Consider the following 18220-nt stretch of genomic DNA (forward strand, 5'->3'; position numbering starts at 1 on the left):
GATTAGGAAGGGATTATAAGTCATCAGCAGCACTCAACCAAGCCCCTAGGAAGAGCGCCATGCTTTGAATCACGTCATGTGATGCACTGAGGCCGAAGGAGACTTTTTTCATAAGCTTACATTGTGAAAGAAGCGTCTGTTATACAGTGTATACATTTTTTTGATCATCATTCAGTCCAATAAAAATTGGAAAGTCTAGAAGAGCCACACGATTTAATCATTTTGTCTTTGTCAAGTTAGCCGGGTGCTTAACCAGAAGTTAGCCGACTCGGTCGGCGGAAGTCTCCATGGGCTGCACAACACAGACAATCCGGGTATTTTAATACCCGGAGAGTCGAGCTTCTTTTTGGCTTCATGCGCCACTGAGCAGTTTTCATAGGAATGAACGGGGCTCCGCCTCCAACACTGTGTCCAGACTTAATGCAATGTCTTTGCACTCAACAGATGGACATTCACAACTTACACCAGAGACCATCCTTTAACACAGACAGTGGTGGTGATGACTACATTTCCTACACTGAATGTTTAAGAGATGTGAAACTCATACTGGAACAAACAATGACAACTTGACATATTTTGTAACACTAAATATGCACAGATGTGTTTGTGTGCGTGTGTGTGTTAAGGGCAACATGCACATACATTTTGTATCCAGTGCAGATGAACTAAAGTGTCTAAATCACTATATTCTTTTAGTTTCTATCATGATGGAGCTCTAACCCTAACCCTTTTTTCTTTTGGACTAATAAGAAAATAGTTGCTCTTAGGGGCAGTTTATGTTGCAAGGGTCATTTGACTATATTGGGGTTTTGGCTAGCTGGTTTTGCATACAGGTTGTTGACATGGAGCTCACCTACACAGACTGATGGAAACATGCAAATGGACATTTGGAAATACTAGGTGTTCCACGTAGTTACAAACACACAGAGATTTATCATTAACTCTGCAGTTCCCCTCACTACTCTGAGTGTTTTCGCCTCCTTGATCTGATTTTTTTTCAGCCCACAAACTCTGCTGTTATCAACCAAGTTTCATATCTGACATTTCCATTATTGGTCTTATTGATAGTCATCTACATTATGGAGGACTACAGGTGTCACAGAAATAGTAATAAAGCATTTAACTAATTGTACAGTAAAAATAGCCATTCATAAATTAGTTTACAAATTAATTTATTAATCGATTAATAACTTTAATGGGCAATAAAAAAAGGGTTTAAAAATAGAATTGCTCAGTTGGCAGAAGCCTCTAGTGCCCTCTCTTCAAATTCATAAGTCCTCCTCTACTCTACCACCTTCTCTTTCCCAGAGTTAGGGTTAGGGTTAGGGGGCTTGTTACATCCCATGGCTAATTTGCATTGTTTTACCTCATTTTACCAGCTCAAGGTCCAGAGTGTCACGGACAGGCTAAAAGGAGAAGCTAAATGACTTAGCAAATGGAATAGCTAATAGGAAAAGGAAAAGCAGCAGGTAAATGGAAATGCAGATGCCTGATTAAAATATGTATTCTTAATTCAATTTGTGAATCCAGCCGTTTATTTGTATTTTTAAACTGCATTTTTAAATAGATTTTTAAATTCCATTATTTATGAATTCAGTAATGCATTTTTAAATGATGTACTTATTGACTGGTAAATGTTGTTTTTGTAAATCCCTTTTTATTTTGAACTATACATTGATGGATTTATTTCATCTGTAAATTCTATTTATAATTCCTCATTTTATTGCCCATTAAAATATCAAATGATGAATTAGTTTGTGATTTAGTTTGTTTATTAATAATTAATACATTAATTAATAAACTAATTTATTAATGCCTATTTTTATTGTACAATTAGTTAAATGCTTTATTACTATTTCCGTGGTACTTGTGGTCCTCCACACTAGATAAGCCTTTGAGTCCTCTAAGTAAAGCAGTTATCGATATGTTTGTTTTCATTAAGTTTGTGCATGAATGTATCTACAGTGGTAACACCCTTGAATTCTTCTTGACACTATAGTCAAACGCAGTGACGGCTGGTGAATGTATGTAATCTATGTTAATGTCATTTGTCAGATGCGCTATAACCATGTATTACACCAGTCTATTTAAATACATTTAAATAAAAATACTCTGCTTGGAACAGTAATATTTGTCTGATATGGTTTTCCCCCCAAAAAGGATAATTACCACATTAAAATGACCCTCACTGAAAACTCAAGATGTTTTGCAAACATTTTTTTAATTTACAAATTCCCAGAGTCCTGCTTGTCAAACCATCAGTCCAAAACCTAAAGACTCTTCATTTACTGTCATAAATGACAAGAAGAACTGTTGAGAGATTTTTGACACTTTAGCTTGAAACATGACTAAAATGACTTAAAACAAAGTCAGCACTCCTGATTTCTTCAACAATATGCTCCCTCAAAACTGAGAGTTCATTCTGTCCTGTCTTAGATGTTCCTTCAAACACAGCAGCACTCTGCAGATGTTCTTATACTGCTGCATCTAGTGATGCTACAAAATCAAACAGTCTTCTGAAAACACTCATATTTTCTGAGCATTCACGTTCATCATGTCCACGCAGGGCTAGCTCAAACGTACCACAGAACTTTACAGTCTATTATTTCAGACAAGATGTTCCTGTTTTTGCCAACCATCTCTTTGTCTTCAGATCCCTATCCTGTAGCCTCCTTCAAGCTGAGCAGCAATGTTTACTTTGCCAGACATGCCAAGATGCACAGCACTTCCCGTGTGGCTCTTAGTTTGTTCATGCCTTTTCACTTTTTCTGCAAAGTGCTTTAAATCGGTCAAGCCTGACTGGATCCATGCTGGTTCTGTTCCTGTTGTTTGAAAAAGGAGGCAGGGATAGCAAAATAAAGTGCCGACCTCACTGCATGCAGTTAGCCAGGACTTCTTAGCAAACCACCCTAACCCAAAAAGACCGGGTGAACTGTCTTCCTCTGTCTAGTGCTTGTTGTTTTATCATGATGTCTGGCTGGTCAGGTCAGAGCTCTTTCACTCCGAGCTTTCCCTGCAGTGTTCTCCTCTCAGACGGCATTGTTTTCAGCGACTTAACTGAACTTTCTTTCTCCATTTCGATCTATTCTCCGCATCTCACAATATCATACAAGGCTCCTCCAACTCTCTATGAACATCTACATCATCTGCTCCTACCTCAACTCCTTTTTGCGCTTTGTATCACGGCCTTGGGGTGGTGATGGTCAGCACCCAGCAAGCTCCTATCTCTTGTATTACAGTGACTGAAGTGCGCACGTACAATTTAGAACTTATTTTTTAATCTACGTTTTTATTGCAGATATACATGTGACTCACTAACTGTATAATATTTAGGTTGCTCAGTTAAAAATATAAAGTCTTATTCAGTGAAGGCCTTTATGATTCTTCTTCATGATGGACAGGTGGGGTGGCGCCCTTGTGCCCCCTATTGATGAGCAACATACTTGAAAGGCAAGTGACAAACAAAAACTTGTGGTGTTACCTTTTCTGATCTGATCTTACTTGTTTTCTCTTCTGTGTTTATGACATAAGAACATGGGTCAAGGTTCATTTATTTGTCATTCTACAGTGCAGAGTTGTACAATGAAATGCAAGTTGTAGTACCTTCATGCTACAGAAGAAAAACTATTTTTTATGGTGGTAAAGCAGTGGGTACTTCTCTATTTTTTTTTCAGGGCTCCAGCAGGGGGAGCTGTTGAAATGCATTACCACACACCTGTCTTCCACATTATACACATGATCTGAGGAAGGTTTATGTCCATGTACTTTTCATTCAAATACTCCTTAACAATGAGAGCCTCAAAACAAGGATTAATGTTGATTTGTATGCTAGGTAAATTTGTTTTACTTCATCTGTATAACTGTCAGACATTGTCAGAAATGTACATTTTTATCCAGTTTTAACCTAACCCTAAACTTTGCCATTACATCCGAGGTATGCACAAGGTAAAAAAGAAAAAAAAAAAAACGACACTCACTGCTGCTGTTTTTATTATTTCTAAGATATATATTCATTGTCACTTCAGCACTTTCATTCTAACTGTTTATTATCACGTGGCAGAGGAAGTTCTTACAGCTTCCTATGTCTCTTTGTTTGAGCTTTCTTTGTGTTCTACTTTGAAGCCACAGAGTTACCATAGAAGTGGACAATAAAGATTTCTAATCTATTTATTTTATTATTGTTTTCAGTAGTATAATATCAGTTAATTTTGGAGTATTTAGTGGCATTTAGCGGTGAGGTTCTAGTTTGCAATGCTCCCTTGCTCACCCCTGACTTTCTGAAGATGAAGAAGAGTATTTCTACTAATAAAAATGATAAGGTGAAGATGTATTTAGTTATTTAGTCTACAAAACTATAGGTTATAACTCCAAAAAAATACATATTACGGTTGATTGTAATCTTTAACGTTACTCTTACCTGTCCAGCAGAAAGCAGGACACTTTGGCATCAGTCTGCAAACCTTTCTCTATCATCAGAGATTTCGATCTGAGAAAGGCAACTTCAATCTTTATTATTGTTTGATGCTGTCGCTTGTCCCGATCTCATTTAGCGTCTTGGAGTTTTCATTTCTTCGACAACGATTCACGCTCCTGTGATTTTTCTTGTACAAAATAAGTGTGATTATCCATCCAGATTGTGGTTTCAAACTTCTCACGGTACAGATTGTTTAGCAGGGAAGAGCAGCCACTTTTTTTCTTCTTTGTTTTCCGAAACCTGGTCATTTCCGGTGGCCACCGACTAAATTTAAAAGCGCGAAAGGCACTCACTAGTGCCAGGTTGGTCTGTTCTGGGATACTGTAGAAACATGGCGGTGCAACATGGCGACCTCTGTGGAGGGAGACCCGCTCCCTATGTAGATATAAATTGCTCATTCTAAGGTCATGAAAACACAACAACTCTTATTTTCAGGTGATTATACACTAACTAAAACATACTTGATGAATATATTATATTCAATTTCTGCCAAGTCTTTTCTGCTAGATGTCACTACATGACACACTGGAGCTTTAACTCCCTCTCCCACACTCACTTTTGTGGGAATTAAATGTGAGAGGCATTATTGTATGCATTATAATACATCTCACAATTGATTTCACTTCAAATCAAATGTTATTTATAGATCCACGTTATCATAAACATTAAAACCAGCGGTGTCATTTGTACTTGCGCATGTAGTGAAGTATAACTATTCCATAAACACCTTTTAAATGTAAAAGATATCAGCCAATTCAGATCTGAAATCATATTACCTGTCTCACCATCACATTCCCCCAGAGCGCAGCGAAGAGGGCCGGACTGTTTGATAACGAAATTATCAGCATCGGTTGTAAAATCAAAGATTACATCAGATATCATCAAAGAAGGAAAACTGTACAAAATTAACATAAGTATAATTTTAGTTTCCAGACAGCCTGGTTGTGTAGTGTGTTTAAAATCGCACACACACCACACATACACACACACACACACACACACACTCTGCCTTCTCCAGTCAGCTCACCCGGTACATCTTCACAACCAGCACATGTGGATTGTGTAAATTAAGAACGTGTAGAAATAAAGTGTGTGACAGCTCTCACACAATCGTTACACTCCATATCCTCATTGTGAGTCCTGATCATGATGCAGGCCGAGTTCACCGTAACTAAACTTCATTAAATAAATAAATTGTGTTCATGTATCAAACTTCCACTTTCAAATGATATCTCAGGCTGAGGGATAACACCGATCGTCACAATCATTTTGGTAAGTGGAACAGTCATTCTGATCACTGTATGCATATAAATACTGCGGTGCCACTTGTGCGTAATGCTGCATGGACTATCACGGTCCTAGCACTGATAGAGGATGACGAGAATGAACGAATACAACCCAGGTAAAAAAGTAATATACTTTAATGTACTAAAAATGTACTTAATTTTCTGAAAGTACATTTTTAGCACATTTTGATTTTATGTGTTAAAATAAAGTAAACCAAAAATATATTATAAATGTATTAATTAAAAATATATTATTTCCTCAGTAGTACTTCAGTTTACTTAGATAAAGTACACTATTTAGTACTAATACTTAAATTCATATTAAGTATATTCATATAAAATATACTACCACTAAAATATTTATAAGTGTTTGATTAGTATATTTATTTATTATGTACTTCGAATGTGTTAAATATAAGTTTATTGTCAGTGTATTTGCATATACTTTTATGAAGTGCACTTTTAGCAACCTTTCAATAAGTTCACTTTTATAACACTTTTTTTCATATCATTGTTAGCACAGCAGTGTTAAAGTGCACTTAAAATAAGTGTATTAATAATTGAGTACTACTTCAGTGGTAAATTAGTGTATTCTTCATAAGTACACTATTAGAGCACTTTTAGCAACCTTTCAATAAGTTCACTTTTATAACACTTTTTTCATATCATTGTTAGCACAGCAGTGTTAAAGTGCACTTAAAATAAGTATATTAATAATTGAATACTACTTCAGTGGTAAATTAGTGTATTCTTCATAAGTACACTATTATAAACCAGAACAAATTCATCAGTATGTAGCCATTTCTTTAAGTGCGCTAAGATCAGTTTAAAAGAATGTACAATAACAGTTCATTTCTGCAGCTGACCTTTTCTCTTCAACCTTTTAAAATGCAACAATGCTGTTATGTAACAATACCTTTTCTAATTGAAAAAATATCCTTACTTTTCTATTTCAATTTTGAAATGTTAGCAATTAGTGTTACAAAGTATTTGGATTACTTCAACACCACCGTTGTTTTTATGCAATATTTAAAAATCCATCCATTCTACAAATTTAATGGTGAATTTTGAATAAACATGAACATCAACAACAGAGCACCTTTCAATTGACCATGTGCTTTTATGTAATGTAGTATTATTATATTATTATTATTATTATTATTATTATGTATTTGGTTGCCTTTGAAGGTTGGCTCGACTCACTCAGCAGATATTCTTTGTAATGTCTTTTAGATGCCATGTCGTCTGCGAGCGGTTTTACAGTTTAAGCCCGGTAAAATACATCCATGTTTAAAATAAAGTGCAGAGCATCTTTGGTGCAGAGGGCGCGCGAAGTGTCCTGGATAAAACGTCATCATAACATTACTGATACGTGCGCATGCGTGCATTGACATTACTACGGTAGCCGAGAGGGGCCGTACATTACGGTGTACCCATCGCTCTGGGTGTACCCTATGGGTGTACCTAATATCCATGCGGTGTACACAGACTTTTTTTTATTTATTTAATTACTTTTTTTTTTTTTTTTTTTTTTTGCAAGAACGTAGAGTCTGCGTCTGACAGACAGTTTTCAACGTCAAAATTGAAAATTTGCATGTGGTGGACATTTTTCAAATTGACCCTGAAGTACTCGTGGCGCTGTGCTGCCGCTGATTGGTTACCCCCGAATGCAACCTGCTTGAATGTAGATGCTGAGGGAAGCGTTGTCGCAGTTGAGTTACAATGGCGCAGTTCAAGTTCGGGATGTTTTATTTTAGGGACAACACAATTCACGTCGAAAGTAATGACATTGTGACACCTCAGTACAGACAGCAGCTCGTTCAGGTAGTAAAACGGCCGGACCTTTCCAGTGAAGACGGATGGATACAAGTGTGCTGGGGCACCAGGAAAGCACCTAAAAACAAGGTCACCGCAAAACTGCTCTTACTCGGAGGTTTGTATTGCTCATGCATGGTGTGAAATATCTTTTGAATAAATATTCTTTCTACTAATGACTAAGATATTAGGCAAACTTCTCATTCACAAGCTGCATTAGCTAACTAGCTAGCTAGCTGTTAGCGGCAGACAGCAGCTAATGCTAGCGTAAATGGTGGTATTAAACTTCAGATGAGATTTTGTGTGAACATTTGTGAGCGTGCTGTGTGGACAATGTTTAGCAATATTGCGCACTGTAAAGAAAATAACAAGAAAAAATTTTACAAATTTGTTATGCTAGCTGCTAGCACTTGCCAGCCACTACTGTTAGTGATGATTTGATAAAGAATTTGCCAGTCGCTCATGCTAATGATTGTTATGTTTACCTTGTATGTAATTTAATTTTTATGTAACTATGTTTATAAAAAGACTTAAAGTGACTTGTGTATAATATTAGATTGACTGTGGTGCATTTCACGAGACATACAAAATTTCCAAAATATTGAGCAAAAGGGGGAAAAAACATGGTTTTGACAGTTTGTCTGATGTATGGTTGTGGTTACAGACAACTACAAGGAGTTGATGGGAAAAAAAGAAGCCTTCCTCAAGGACGAGGACATCTGGCACATGGCAGTTGCAAGGAGAAGGACCACACCCTGTACCACAACACATGATGGAAGCAAACCAAAGGTTATTTTTGTTGCTTGTGTTGGTAGTTTCTTTAGAAAACACACTTTAATTAATAGTTATAGGCTATTGTGTTGCAACTAGGGATGCCACAATACCACTAATTTTATAGATAGTTCTGACAGCATTCAAATTTGTCTATAACAAAGTCGATAACAGTGTTGCCAACTATTTTCAGTGGGAAGTAGCTAAAGCCTGCAGGAAAAGTCCTGGATGTCGCTAGATAATGTCACGTGCTAATGATGGCATGACTTTATTACATATATACAAAATAAAAAAAATATATTTTAAATTAAGTTAAACTAAACTGACTGACCAGCGTTTATTTCAAGAGGCATGTTTATTAATGACCTGTTGCTACACTAGCACTTACCACAGCGATTGTTTTTTCCTTTTGCCCTCCCTCCCCTCTTTGCATTTCACATCAGATTAAAACACCTGTAGGTTCAAAATGCTGCTCCATTTCGTATCATACTTACCAAAGTCTTGATTCACTGAAATCCCTATTTGTAGGTTGGTTATGCTTTTAATATTTGTCTCATCTTGTTTATGAAAAATGATATGAAGTGAATGTTGAAATGTTTTTCTAAAAAAATCTCTTCACCAGAAAGCATCTATGGTATAGTTAATATGTTGTTGTCATGTAATACATTCTTTCTCTTCGATACAGAAAAAAAGAATTACTGCAACTTCCAGTCTCACTTCAGATGAAGATGAAACGCAGATTGACGCATCACAAGTTCTTCAAACAAATGTAAGTATTTACGGGAATAAGTGAATATTGTGGGAGGATAAGACATATTTTTCATTATAAGTAGCTTTAGGTTTGACAACAGTGCAGTTGCAGAAGTGGATGGTGGCACTCCAGCTGTGCTAGTTTTGAAATACTGACTGTTTATTAAGTACAAAAACTACTACAACACATGACAAATTGTATGATATGAAAAGATAAAATTGTGAGTAGTGAGTGTTCCTCTGGTGAAATATGGTCTGACAATACCTTAATAAGCTGTACAGTAGGTGATGGATTCTACAAACATCTACAAAGATGGATATTTACCCCTCTCTTGCCTTTGCAGTTTAACATTTTACTTTTTCTGCCCTTTGTTTAAGAAGCCGAAGATGACAAAGGCTGCAAGAGACAGAGCCCTTTCCCAACTGAAATCTTCGCTGCTGAGAAGAAATCCAACAACCTCCACTCCCTTGACAAGTGAAGATGATACAGACATAGACACCAATGTGGACTTATTTGACCCACCTCAGGCTTCGGGATCAACTGTAAGTATTTACAAAACCCAAGAAATAAAAGTAGAATTAGGGCCCTATTGTTTCCGCTATCACAGAATCGCGGACGGAATCGTGGAATTGAGCTATAAAAACGAAATTCTCTTTTTAACGTGGAATATCACGGAAAATTACATAATTTGACTGAAATGCTGTTATCGTGAGGAAGAGGAATGTAAACCCAGGGGGAAATTTACCAGAGGGACGCTAATCTGCATGACACAGCCCTGAAATTCACCTGCGCCCCCTCCCACTTTAAAACAATCTATGTTTCAAAACACAAATAATCCGCCTTTGCTGGCAAGAAAATTTAAGAAACACGACACTAAACTCCAGTGGCCTGTACTGCGAAGGAGGCTCAACATGGTCAGGCTTTGTGTTCACCTTCCAGCTCAACAAAACCTCAAGTACCGGCCTGGGTTAACACAGTACTACGAAGCTGGTTATCCACTTGGTTTGTTAAGTCCGGCTCTCAGCTTTATAGTCACATCACATGCGCGTTAACATCAAAGGGGGCGTTCGGCGTCATATGATTCTACTTCCGCACAAATTTGATCCACAACAGGCTGATTTCAGCCAAGAGGAGTGCAATTGTTTTATTGGAGAGAGTATGAGTGATATAAAAAAGCAGGATCGCAGCCTGAAGCAACAGTGTTGCTGCAAATATGACAAGAGAGGAGGCTGCTTTTAATTTCTGACAGCTCTTGCGCTACTTTTAAATACGAAGCTTTATCCATTTGAACTAAATAAACTAGAGCAACATCAACTGTCATTTTAATTTGTGTTTTATATTGTTATATATTTCACTGATCGCAGTTATAACGCAAGTGTGTGTTTTATTGGAAGCGAGGCTGGTGTATGTATAGGTCACAGTGGTTTTTTTTAGGTGCTGTGGCTACAAGAAAATCTCATATTGTCTCTGTACAAAGACAACAAAGACCATTTAAATGTGAAAACAGCGGAGACGTATTCAAGATTTGCATTTTGGCAACACTGAAATATGACAGGAATTAATTCATTCATGGCCACATTAAGTGAAATTATTAACTTGACCGATTATCATCTGATTGTCTGTCCTGCTGCCAGCGCACTACTTCTTTCAGTGGTGACTGACTGTATATAAAATAAAATATAGGCTATAAAGAGCTCCTGACGCTCAGCTCAACGGGTGAGGAGAACAACTGTAGGCGGAGACAACTCTCGGCGGAGACGCTCAGAGAGAAAGTCAACAGCAGCTGATCAGTGTGATCTCTCCCTCCGTACAAACGCTCCGTTCTGATCCAGATCCACTGGACTTACAAAGTAGAACTGACGCAGCTGAAAATGAGTTAAATAGTGAAACAGCAGCGCTTTTATAGCTGGTTTAATGATTAAACTCTGAACATAACCTGGTCGGGACCAGGTTATGAGCTAAGCATAAATTACCATGGTGATCTAGCCGGGTTAAAAGAGAGCCACTTTTGTAGTACAGGAGAGCCTGGCTCAACATACCTCGCTAACACACTAAACTGGCTTCACAGTACAGGCCTCTGGTGAGTCATACTAACATAGCATTGTTGACGTTTTCATTTATGCAGGACCTTGGCCAAGGGGAACGTGAAGAGGAGAGTCTCCTGTTGGATCAGCCCAGATCCAGTGTTGACATGCAACAGGAAGTGATGGATGCTCTGAAAGGTATTCATACAAAGAAGAATTGCTTATGTTTTTTATGTCAGTAATTGTATCGATAGGAGCCTTATCTCTCATATATCTGTGACTTGTGTTTTTTTTTTTCCTTAATGCAGAAATACCAGCCTTAGTCAAGTGTGTCAGAGATCTTATTACAACCATGAAGAGAATGCCACCTGTCATGGACACTGACAGTACAAGTTCTGGTTCTTCCAGTCCAGCTCCAGAAATGGTATGTTTTGCCTTTATACACGTTTTGTAAATACTGCCTTTTTATTACAGGAAACATTTCATCCAAAATTGTTGTAAACTACATGACTGTTAGCAGTTTTGTCTCTGTAGTCTCGATCCACATTCTGCACGTACTATATTTGATAGAAACTGTTTTTTCCATTTCAGCTTGCAGTTGAAATGCATGTTCAGAAATTATACTTTAATTCATTGAAGACCACTTGCAGAAATTACAACTTAAATAATATTTGGCATTCAATAGTTCGGCTTTGTCTTTTAAGAAATGCATTCCAGCAACGTATTCCTAATACCATTTCTAATAATTGACTCTATTTCCTGGACACAGATTTCCCTGGGCAACACGGGGGTGCAGGTCAGCAAAATCTGTTTCCGAAGACTAAACCGAACAAGAATGTCCCTGTTCACACAGGACTTAGCTGTGCTCATCTTTGGGCGGGATGTTTTGGCATCCTCGACTCTCACAGGAAAACCAGGGCCCACTGGAACAGCGAAAGAGCAGCTAAATCCGGAAGAGCTGAGTGCCCTTGTTGGTAAGTATTGGTTAAGTCTATTTTTCCTTATTATCATTTTGTTTTTATGCCTCTACCTTGCCCTGGCCATAGCCAGAAGCAACATGTTTCAGATTGCCCTCATGTCTGTATGCCCCCTTCTTGCTAATGTGATAACTCTGGAAAAGCATGATTTGTAACACCATTTTATTTGTCCTTTTCTATTTTACAGATACAGTTATTGCTGAATTTCCAGGAACAAGTGTGTCTGATGTGAGGGCAGTGATTCGGAGAAAATGCAACAATGAGAATTTTGTGAGCAAAAAGAAACAGTAAGCAGTAACATCAGTAACTGTTTGTAGTCATTTTTGTTTGTTTGTTTTTTGGTGGACATACATTTTGAATTTAAACAAACTGTGTCAATGTTTCACATGTAAAAGTTTCAAAAGTCAGTTTAATGTTCATCCCTGTCATTACTAGCTTCTCTGTGGTGCATAGCTAGCAGGGTAGTGCTAGCACAGCTATTGTTTTCTTTTTCTTTTTTCCTTTTATTATTGTTTTTTAGTTAACTTGTTAAAGAGTATGACTAAAAAGAATTATCTGGGGTCGGACGATCCAAATTTGAATAAAAATGTTACAATGAAGAGAAACAGTTTGAAAATGTTGTTAAAGATGTACTTAAATGTACTTTATTATGCACATTTTCGTGCATGTTGAAAATAAACTTTTTTCTCCTCAAGTATGTTCTAATTATTCTTTATGTTTACTTAAAAGTAATTTGAAATTCAAATTAATTATAAAAAATATACTTTCTGTGTACTATTGAAGTGTACTTTAATGAAATACATCTAGTATACTTTCTGCACACATAATTAGTGTACTCACAGTATATTATTTTCGATGTGCTAACAATGTACTTAGTATACTAATGATATATCATGAGTGCTACTTTAGACATACTGAAGTACAACTTAGTATACTTATCTGTACTATTTTGAGACACCATTAAGATGAACTATAATATACTTAAGTACAACTTTTTAATTTTTATTTAATTTTTGTAAATATATTTAAAATGCAATGGCAACACATTAAGATTAAATTAGAAATACATTTCCAGTATATTCTAAATTTATTAATAGTAATCTGAAAAGTGGATTAAAGTATACTGTAAGTCGAACTAAAGAACATTATAAATAAGTACAGTATTAGTAGAGAAAAGTTTACTTAAGTATATTTTAGTTGATCTTAATGGTGTCTCAAAATAGTACAGTCAAGTACACTAAGTTGTATTTTAGTATATCTTAAGTATCAATAATGTAATATCATTAGTATACTAAGTACGTTTTTAGTACTCGAAAATAACACACTTTGAGTACAACAATTTTGTGCTTATGAAATACACTAAGTGTGCTTAAATTTAGTATGTTAAAGTATATTTTTTTTCCGCCTGGGAATATGTGCTTTGTAACCACCACCTCACCAACCAACACCTTGTTCTCTGTGCCAGAAATATGTATTTTCTTCTTGAATGTGGGTGTGGAGAGGGAGGTGCCCTGTTTGCTACTGTCGACAGGCTAACAAACCCTCCTGTGCCAGTAGCCTCTGAACATCTATCTACCAGAGCCTGTAATGAATTTGCATCCTTCTTCACTGACAAAATTCAGAAAATTAGACGAGCGGTCAGTGCCACCGTACCAGGTACAGGAGCTGTGTTATCCATGTGTCCACCTCAAACCAACTCTAACACCATGACACAATTTGATCCACTCAATGACAAACACCTGGAAGAAATAATACAACTTTTGAAATCTTCCTCCTGCTGCCTTGATATTTTACCAGCAGGGTTCTTCAAAAAAGTTTCAAACTGCATGACTTCGGATCTGCTACAGATTGTCAACATGTCTCTTCTTTCAGGCGTCTTTCCCCAAGCCATGAAAACTGCAGTTATTAAACCACTCCTGAAGAAGAACAATCTAGACACATCAGTAATGAATAATTATAGGCCCATGTCAAACCTCCCTATTTTAAGTAAAATCATTGAAAAAGCTGTTTTTCAACAGCTGAACAATTACTTAATAGTAAATGGCTGTTTTGATGTCTTCCAATCAGGATTTCAACCACATCACAGCACTGAGACCGCTCTAGTCAAGGTCATCAATGACATTCATTTAAACACAGACAGTGGAAAAATTTCAGCCTGAGTATTACTGGATCTCAGTGCTGCGTTTGACACAGTCGACCACAACATACTACTGGACCGACTGGAAAACTGGGTGGGACTCTCTGGTATAGCACTAAATTGGTTTAAATCCTATCTAAATAATAGAGACTACTTTGTGTCTATAGGTAATTACACATCTGAACGGATGAAAATGACAAGCGGAGTACCCAAGGGCTCCATTCTGGGACCTCTACTATTCAACATTTACATGCTTCCTCTAGCTCAGATAATGGAAAACAACAAAATATGTTACCATAGTTATGTAGGCGACACACAAATTTACATAACCATATCACCAGGGGACTATAATCCCAGATGTGGCCGGGTGAGCCATCTCCCTCCTGGTCACTGCATGGCGCTGCTTGTGCAGGTTAATTGTTGGCCGGGGCTGCGGGTGATTAAAACCAGGTGTTGGTCACCGCTCTCCCTCTCTGCTTCTGCTGTGCGGTGCGTCTGGTGTGTTCGGCGTGCATGTCTGTGTCTCCCCGTCGTGTCATTAAGGTAGGCATCCTTTATTATCTGCTGTTTTGTTGCAATTTTTATTCGGCTCTGGGGCTTCATCCTCCCGCTCCGTTGCAGTGCTGGGAGCGACGGTGAGCTGGAGGGAGCGAGCGGTTTGGGTCGACGTGTATTGGGTGCAGTAGAGCTCAGAGGTATGCTGCTCGTATTTGTCTGCTGCTGCAGTTTTCCATCTATTGCACTAGTTGTGACACTTTCTCTTTTGCTGTGCAGCGGGGCCGCCGTAACCAGCGGCTCCATTCTCCTAGTTCTGTACCTATCCAGTGGCATCCTGGTGTGTTCCGGTCAGCGGCCACCACGGCAAGGTTTGCTGCTGTCCTGGCTCGGCTCTGGGTGGACTGAGAAGCGCCATATTGCCTTGTGTCTGAATTGTGCTATACAAATAAACTTGCCTTGCCTTGCCTTGCCTTAGGATGGACAAGTTTCTGCCTCAGCATGTTGATAGGTTTAAAGTGAACCGGGATATGATGTTTATTAAAGATCCTCCTGAGTTTCTCAGATGTTCCTGCGACATAGGGAATAACAATGTTGTTACGTTTTCTCGATAAAAATGCTCTTATGTCTTTGATTTGCGACAGAAATATGACATCCAATCCAAACATCTCTTCAAATATCTACAGATCAAAAGTTTCATATTTAAGACACAAAAATCCTTATCCATACCTTCTCTCACCTCTGTGGAAGAAATAACAGTAAACCACCACTCTAAGAGGGGCCTGGTTTCACGCTTTTTACAGAATAATTGTGGATGGTTCCCAAATCTCCTCAGAAAATAAAAGAGTGGCCTGTTGTAGGAGATACACTACTAATAAATGTAATTCATTAATCACTGGCGATTAATAAAACACTCGTTAATGGGGCACCACCTCCGTTGTTTTATCTATTTGAATAATCCGGAGGTAATTAATCAAATTCGACTAAACAAGGTTAACTTGTATCAATTCTAATCAATTTCAGATCAATTTATTCAATCTCATAAATCAAGCAGTGATTTCTACACAGTTTCCATCGGTCCTCCACATTAAAAACAAACCTGAACAGACAACGATATACGGTTAAATATGTTTATTTACTAGATCAGGGTGAATAAATGAAATGGTGATTTAAACAAACAACAGTGATAACAGAAAATGTGGAGACTATATGATTAAGGATTATATGAACGTGAGCGGATGGTAAAGTCGCGAGTCTGGGAAGCATTCAAATATTACGGGAGTAATTTTGATACTAACGAGACCCTAACCGGATTTCTCTTAAGAAAAGATTATTATGAATGAAAAGCCAAGAGACACCAACTCAGTACATGCGTGTGAATCCAGCAGTGTGCAAGGTGCTTAGCCTACTTTGTCTGGAGAGTTGGGACGTCCACAACTTTGAGTCTTTCTGCCGGAGTTTGTGGCTCGACTGCGGGCTTGTAGTGCCGGTCCAAGAGCCGGAGGGAAGTCACGGTTCGTCCGATGTCACAGTGGGTGGCTCTCTCATCCAGGTGTCGTGTCACATCGCGGTGAGGTTGTCTCGTCTTGGGTTATTGTCTGGTCATTTCCTGTTTTATTTTGAAAATCTAACTCTCCTCTCGTTTCAGATCACTTGCCCTTCCTCTTGTGTCACCTGCCCGTCTCCCCTGATTCCTGATTGTGTCCACCTGTGCCCCATTTCCCTCATGTGTTTAAAAGTCTGCGTTCCCCTTTGTCCTGTGCCAAAGTGTCTCGTTCCATGTCCGACCACAGAAGCCCTATCCACAGTCCTGCTCTAAAGCCACAGTGTGTTCGTGAGTTTTGTTGTATACCTCGAAAGAGTGAATTTCTGTTAATTTTCATAGTCCTTAGTTTAGTCCTTTTGTCAGCCTCCCTTGGGAGAGATTTTCTGTTTCTTGTTATATTTGGTTAATGTTTTGAAGCCTGTTGATTTCCTCCTTAGGAGTGATTTTGATTTTGATAGATTTTGTATATAGTCTCCTCCTTAAGAGTGATTTTGATTTCGATAGATTTTGTATATAGTCTCCTCCTTAAGAGTGATTTTGATTTCGATAGATTTTGTATATAGAGTTTCCTCCTTAAGAGCGATTTTGATAGATTTTGTACATAGCTAGTTTCCTCCCTAGGAGTGATTTTTTTGTTTTAGCCTAGTTCTCTCTTCTGAGAGATTCCTTACGAGTAACTTTCACAGTCTGTTTGTTTGAAATCACTCTATCGAGAGCCTTGCTAAAGAAACAATAAAAACAGCTCACTGACACCTCAGCTATTGAGTCCTGTATTGAGTCTCGGCCTGACATGTCGGAGGGAGAGCGCAACTCGTCCAGCACTCAGCAGTCGATGGTCCGGTCCGCTTCCCCGTTGGGGTGGCACTGCTTGTGAGCGTTGGAGGCAGGCCGGTCTCGGCTTGGCACAAAGTCTTTCTTTCGTTGCAAGCTGCTCGCACGGTTTGTTGAAGCAGGCAGTTACTGCACGTCTTTATTAATGGTGGTGGTCTTAATAAAGATCTTCTTCTTCTTGCACGGAGTGGTGACTCTTAACTTCTGATTCTTGAAGTAATTCAACTTTCTTGACGAAAATAACGAGAGAATAACGCTGGCCGGGCGCGTCCTCAGTTATCACACAAAAGATCTCCCGACAGTCTAATCCAATCCTACCAGGACTCACCACTAGAGGGTACTGTGGTTCCACCAAACACAAGACACATTTAAACATTAAACTTGATTACAGTCAAATTTCATCACAGAGAAACGGGAAAAAGATCAGTTTTATGAACTTCTTTTACTGACTCTTAATTTGTTAGAATTAAGAGGGTGAGATCCTGACTTAATGGTTAATTAGAAATGGTCTGAAATCTGGAAGAATACAGAGGCCATTTGAATGGAATGTCCCGCAGATAGTGAGACCAGATGTGTCGTAAATAACAAAAGACAGAGTAAGAGCATAGAACAACAAGTCAGAAGGTGTCTAGTGTCCACTCTGGAGAGTGTGTTTGTGGATCAGAAGTCAGAGAGACAGAGAGGGTGAGAGAGAGAGAGACATCAGACGTCATTACCTAATTTGCAATTGCAAAGATATTTTTAATTAACACATCCTTGTGACAATATAGTTCCTGTCTCTCCTGATGTGGAGAGAGTAGATGTCTCCATGCTGGCCTCAGGTTGACCTGAGTGAGAAGTTTGCCTGTTTTGAGGGGGAAGAAACTCCAAATCGGAGTACAGGTTGTAAATTGATTAAAAAGGGTCTTCATCTGAAGGTTTTATGGTCAAAGAAAACACTGTCCTCTCTGCCAGGTGATAAGGTGGCAGACTGAAAGGCGCCTTTTCCTGTGAATAGTCTTTTTGCAGATGGAAAGAGTTAACAAGAATAAACAGGGCCTCAATGCAATGCAGAGGCGATGGACATGTGTTCCTACACTGTCAACTAAGCAAGGATGATAGGAAAATGACTGT

General features: G+C 38.3%; 1 long non-coding RNA gene across 1 annotated transcript; it reads left to right on the plus strand.

Annotated features, from left to right (window-relative positions):
* The first annotated feature begins 11258 nt into the window (after nt 1-11258).
* On the plus strand, nt 11259-12078 carry LOC141009119 (uncharacterized). Its single transcript, XR_012180123.1, has 3 exons — nt 11259-11319; nt 11430-11545; nt 11891-12078. It is a non-coding gene; the product is annotated as an uncharacterized lncRNA (long non-coding RNA).
* The last annotated feature ends 6142 nt before the right edge of the window (nt 12079-18220 follow it).

This window comes from Pagrus major, chromosome 15, assembly GCF_040436345.1.
Source record: "Pagrus major chromosome 15, Pma_NU_1.0".
NCBI lineage: Eukaryota > Metazoa > Chordata > Actinopteri > Spariformes > Sparidae > Pagrus > Pagrus major.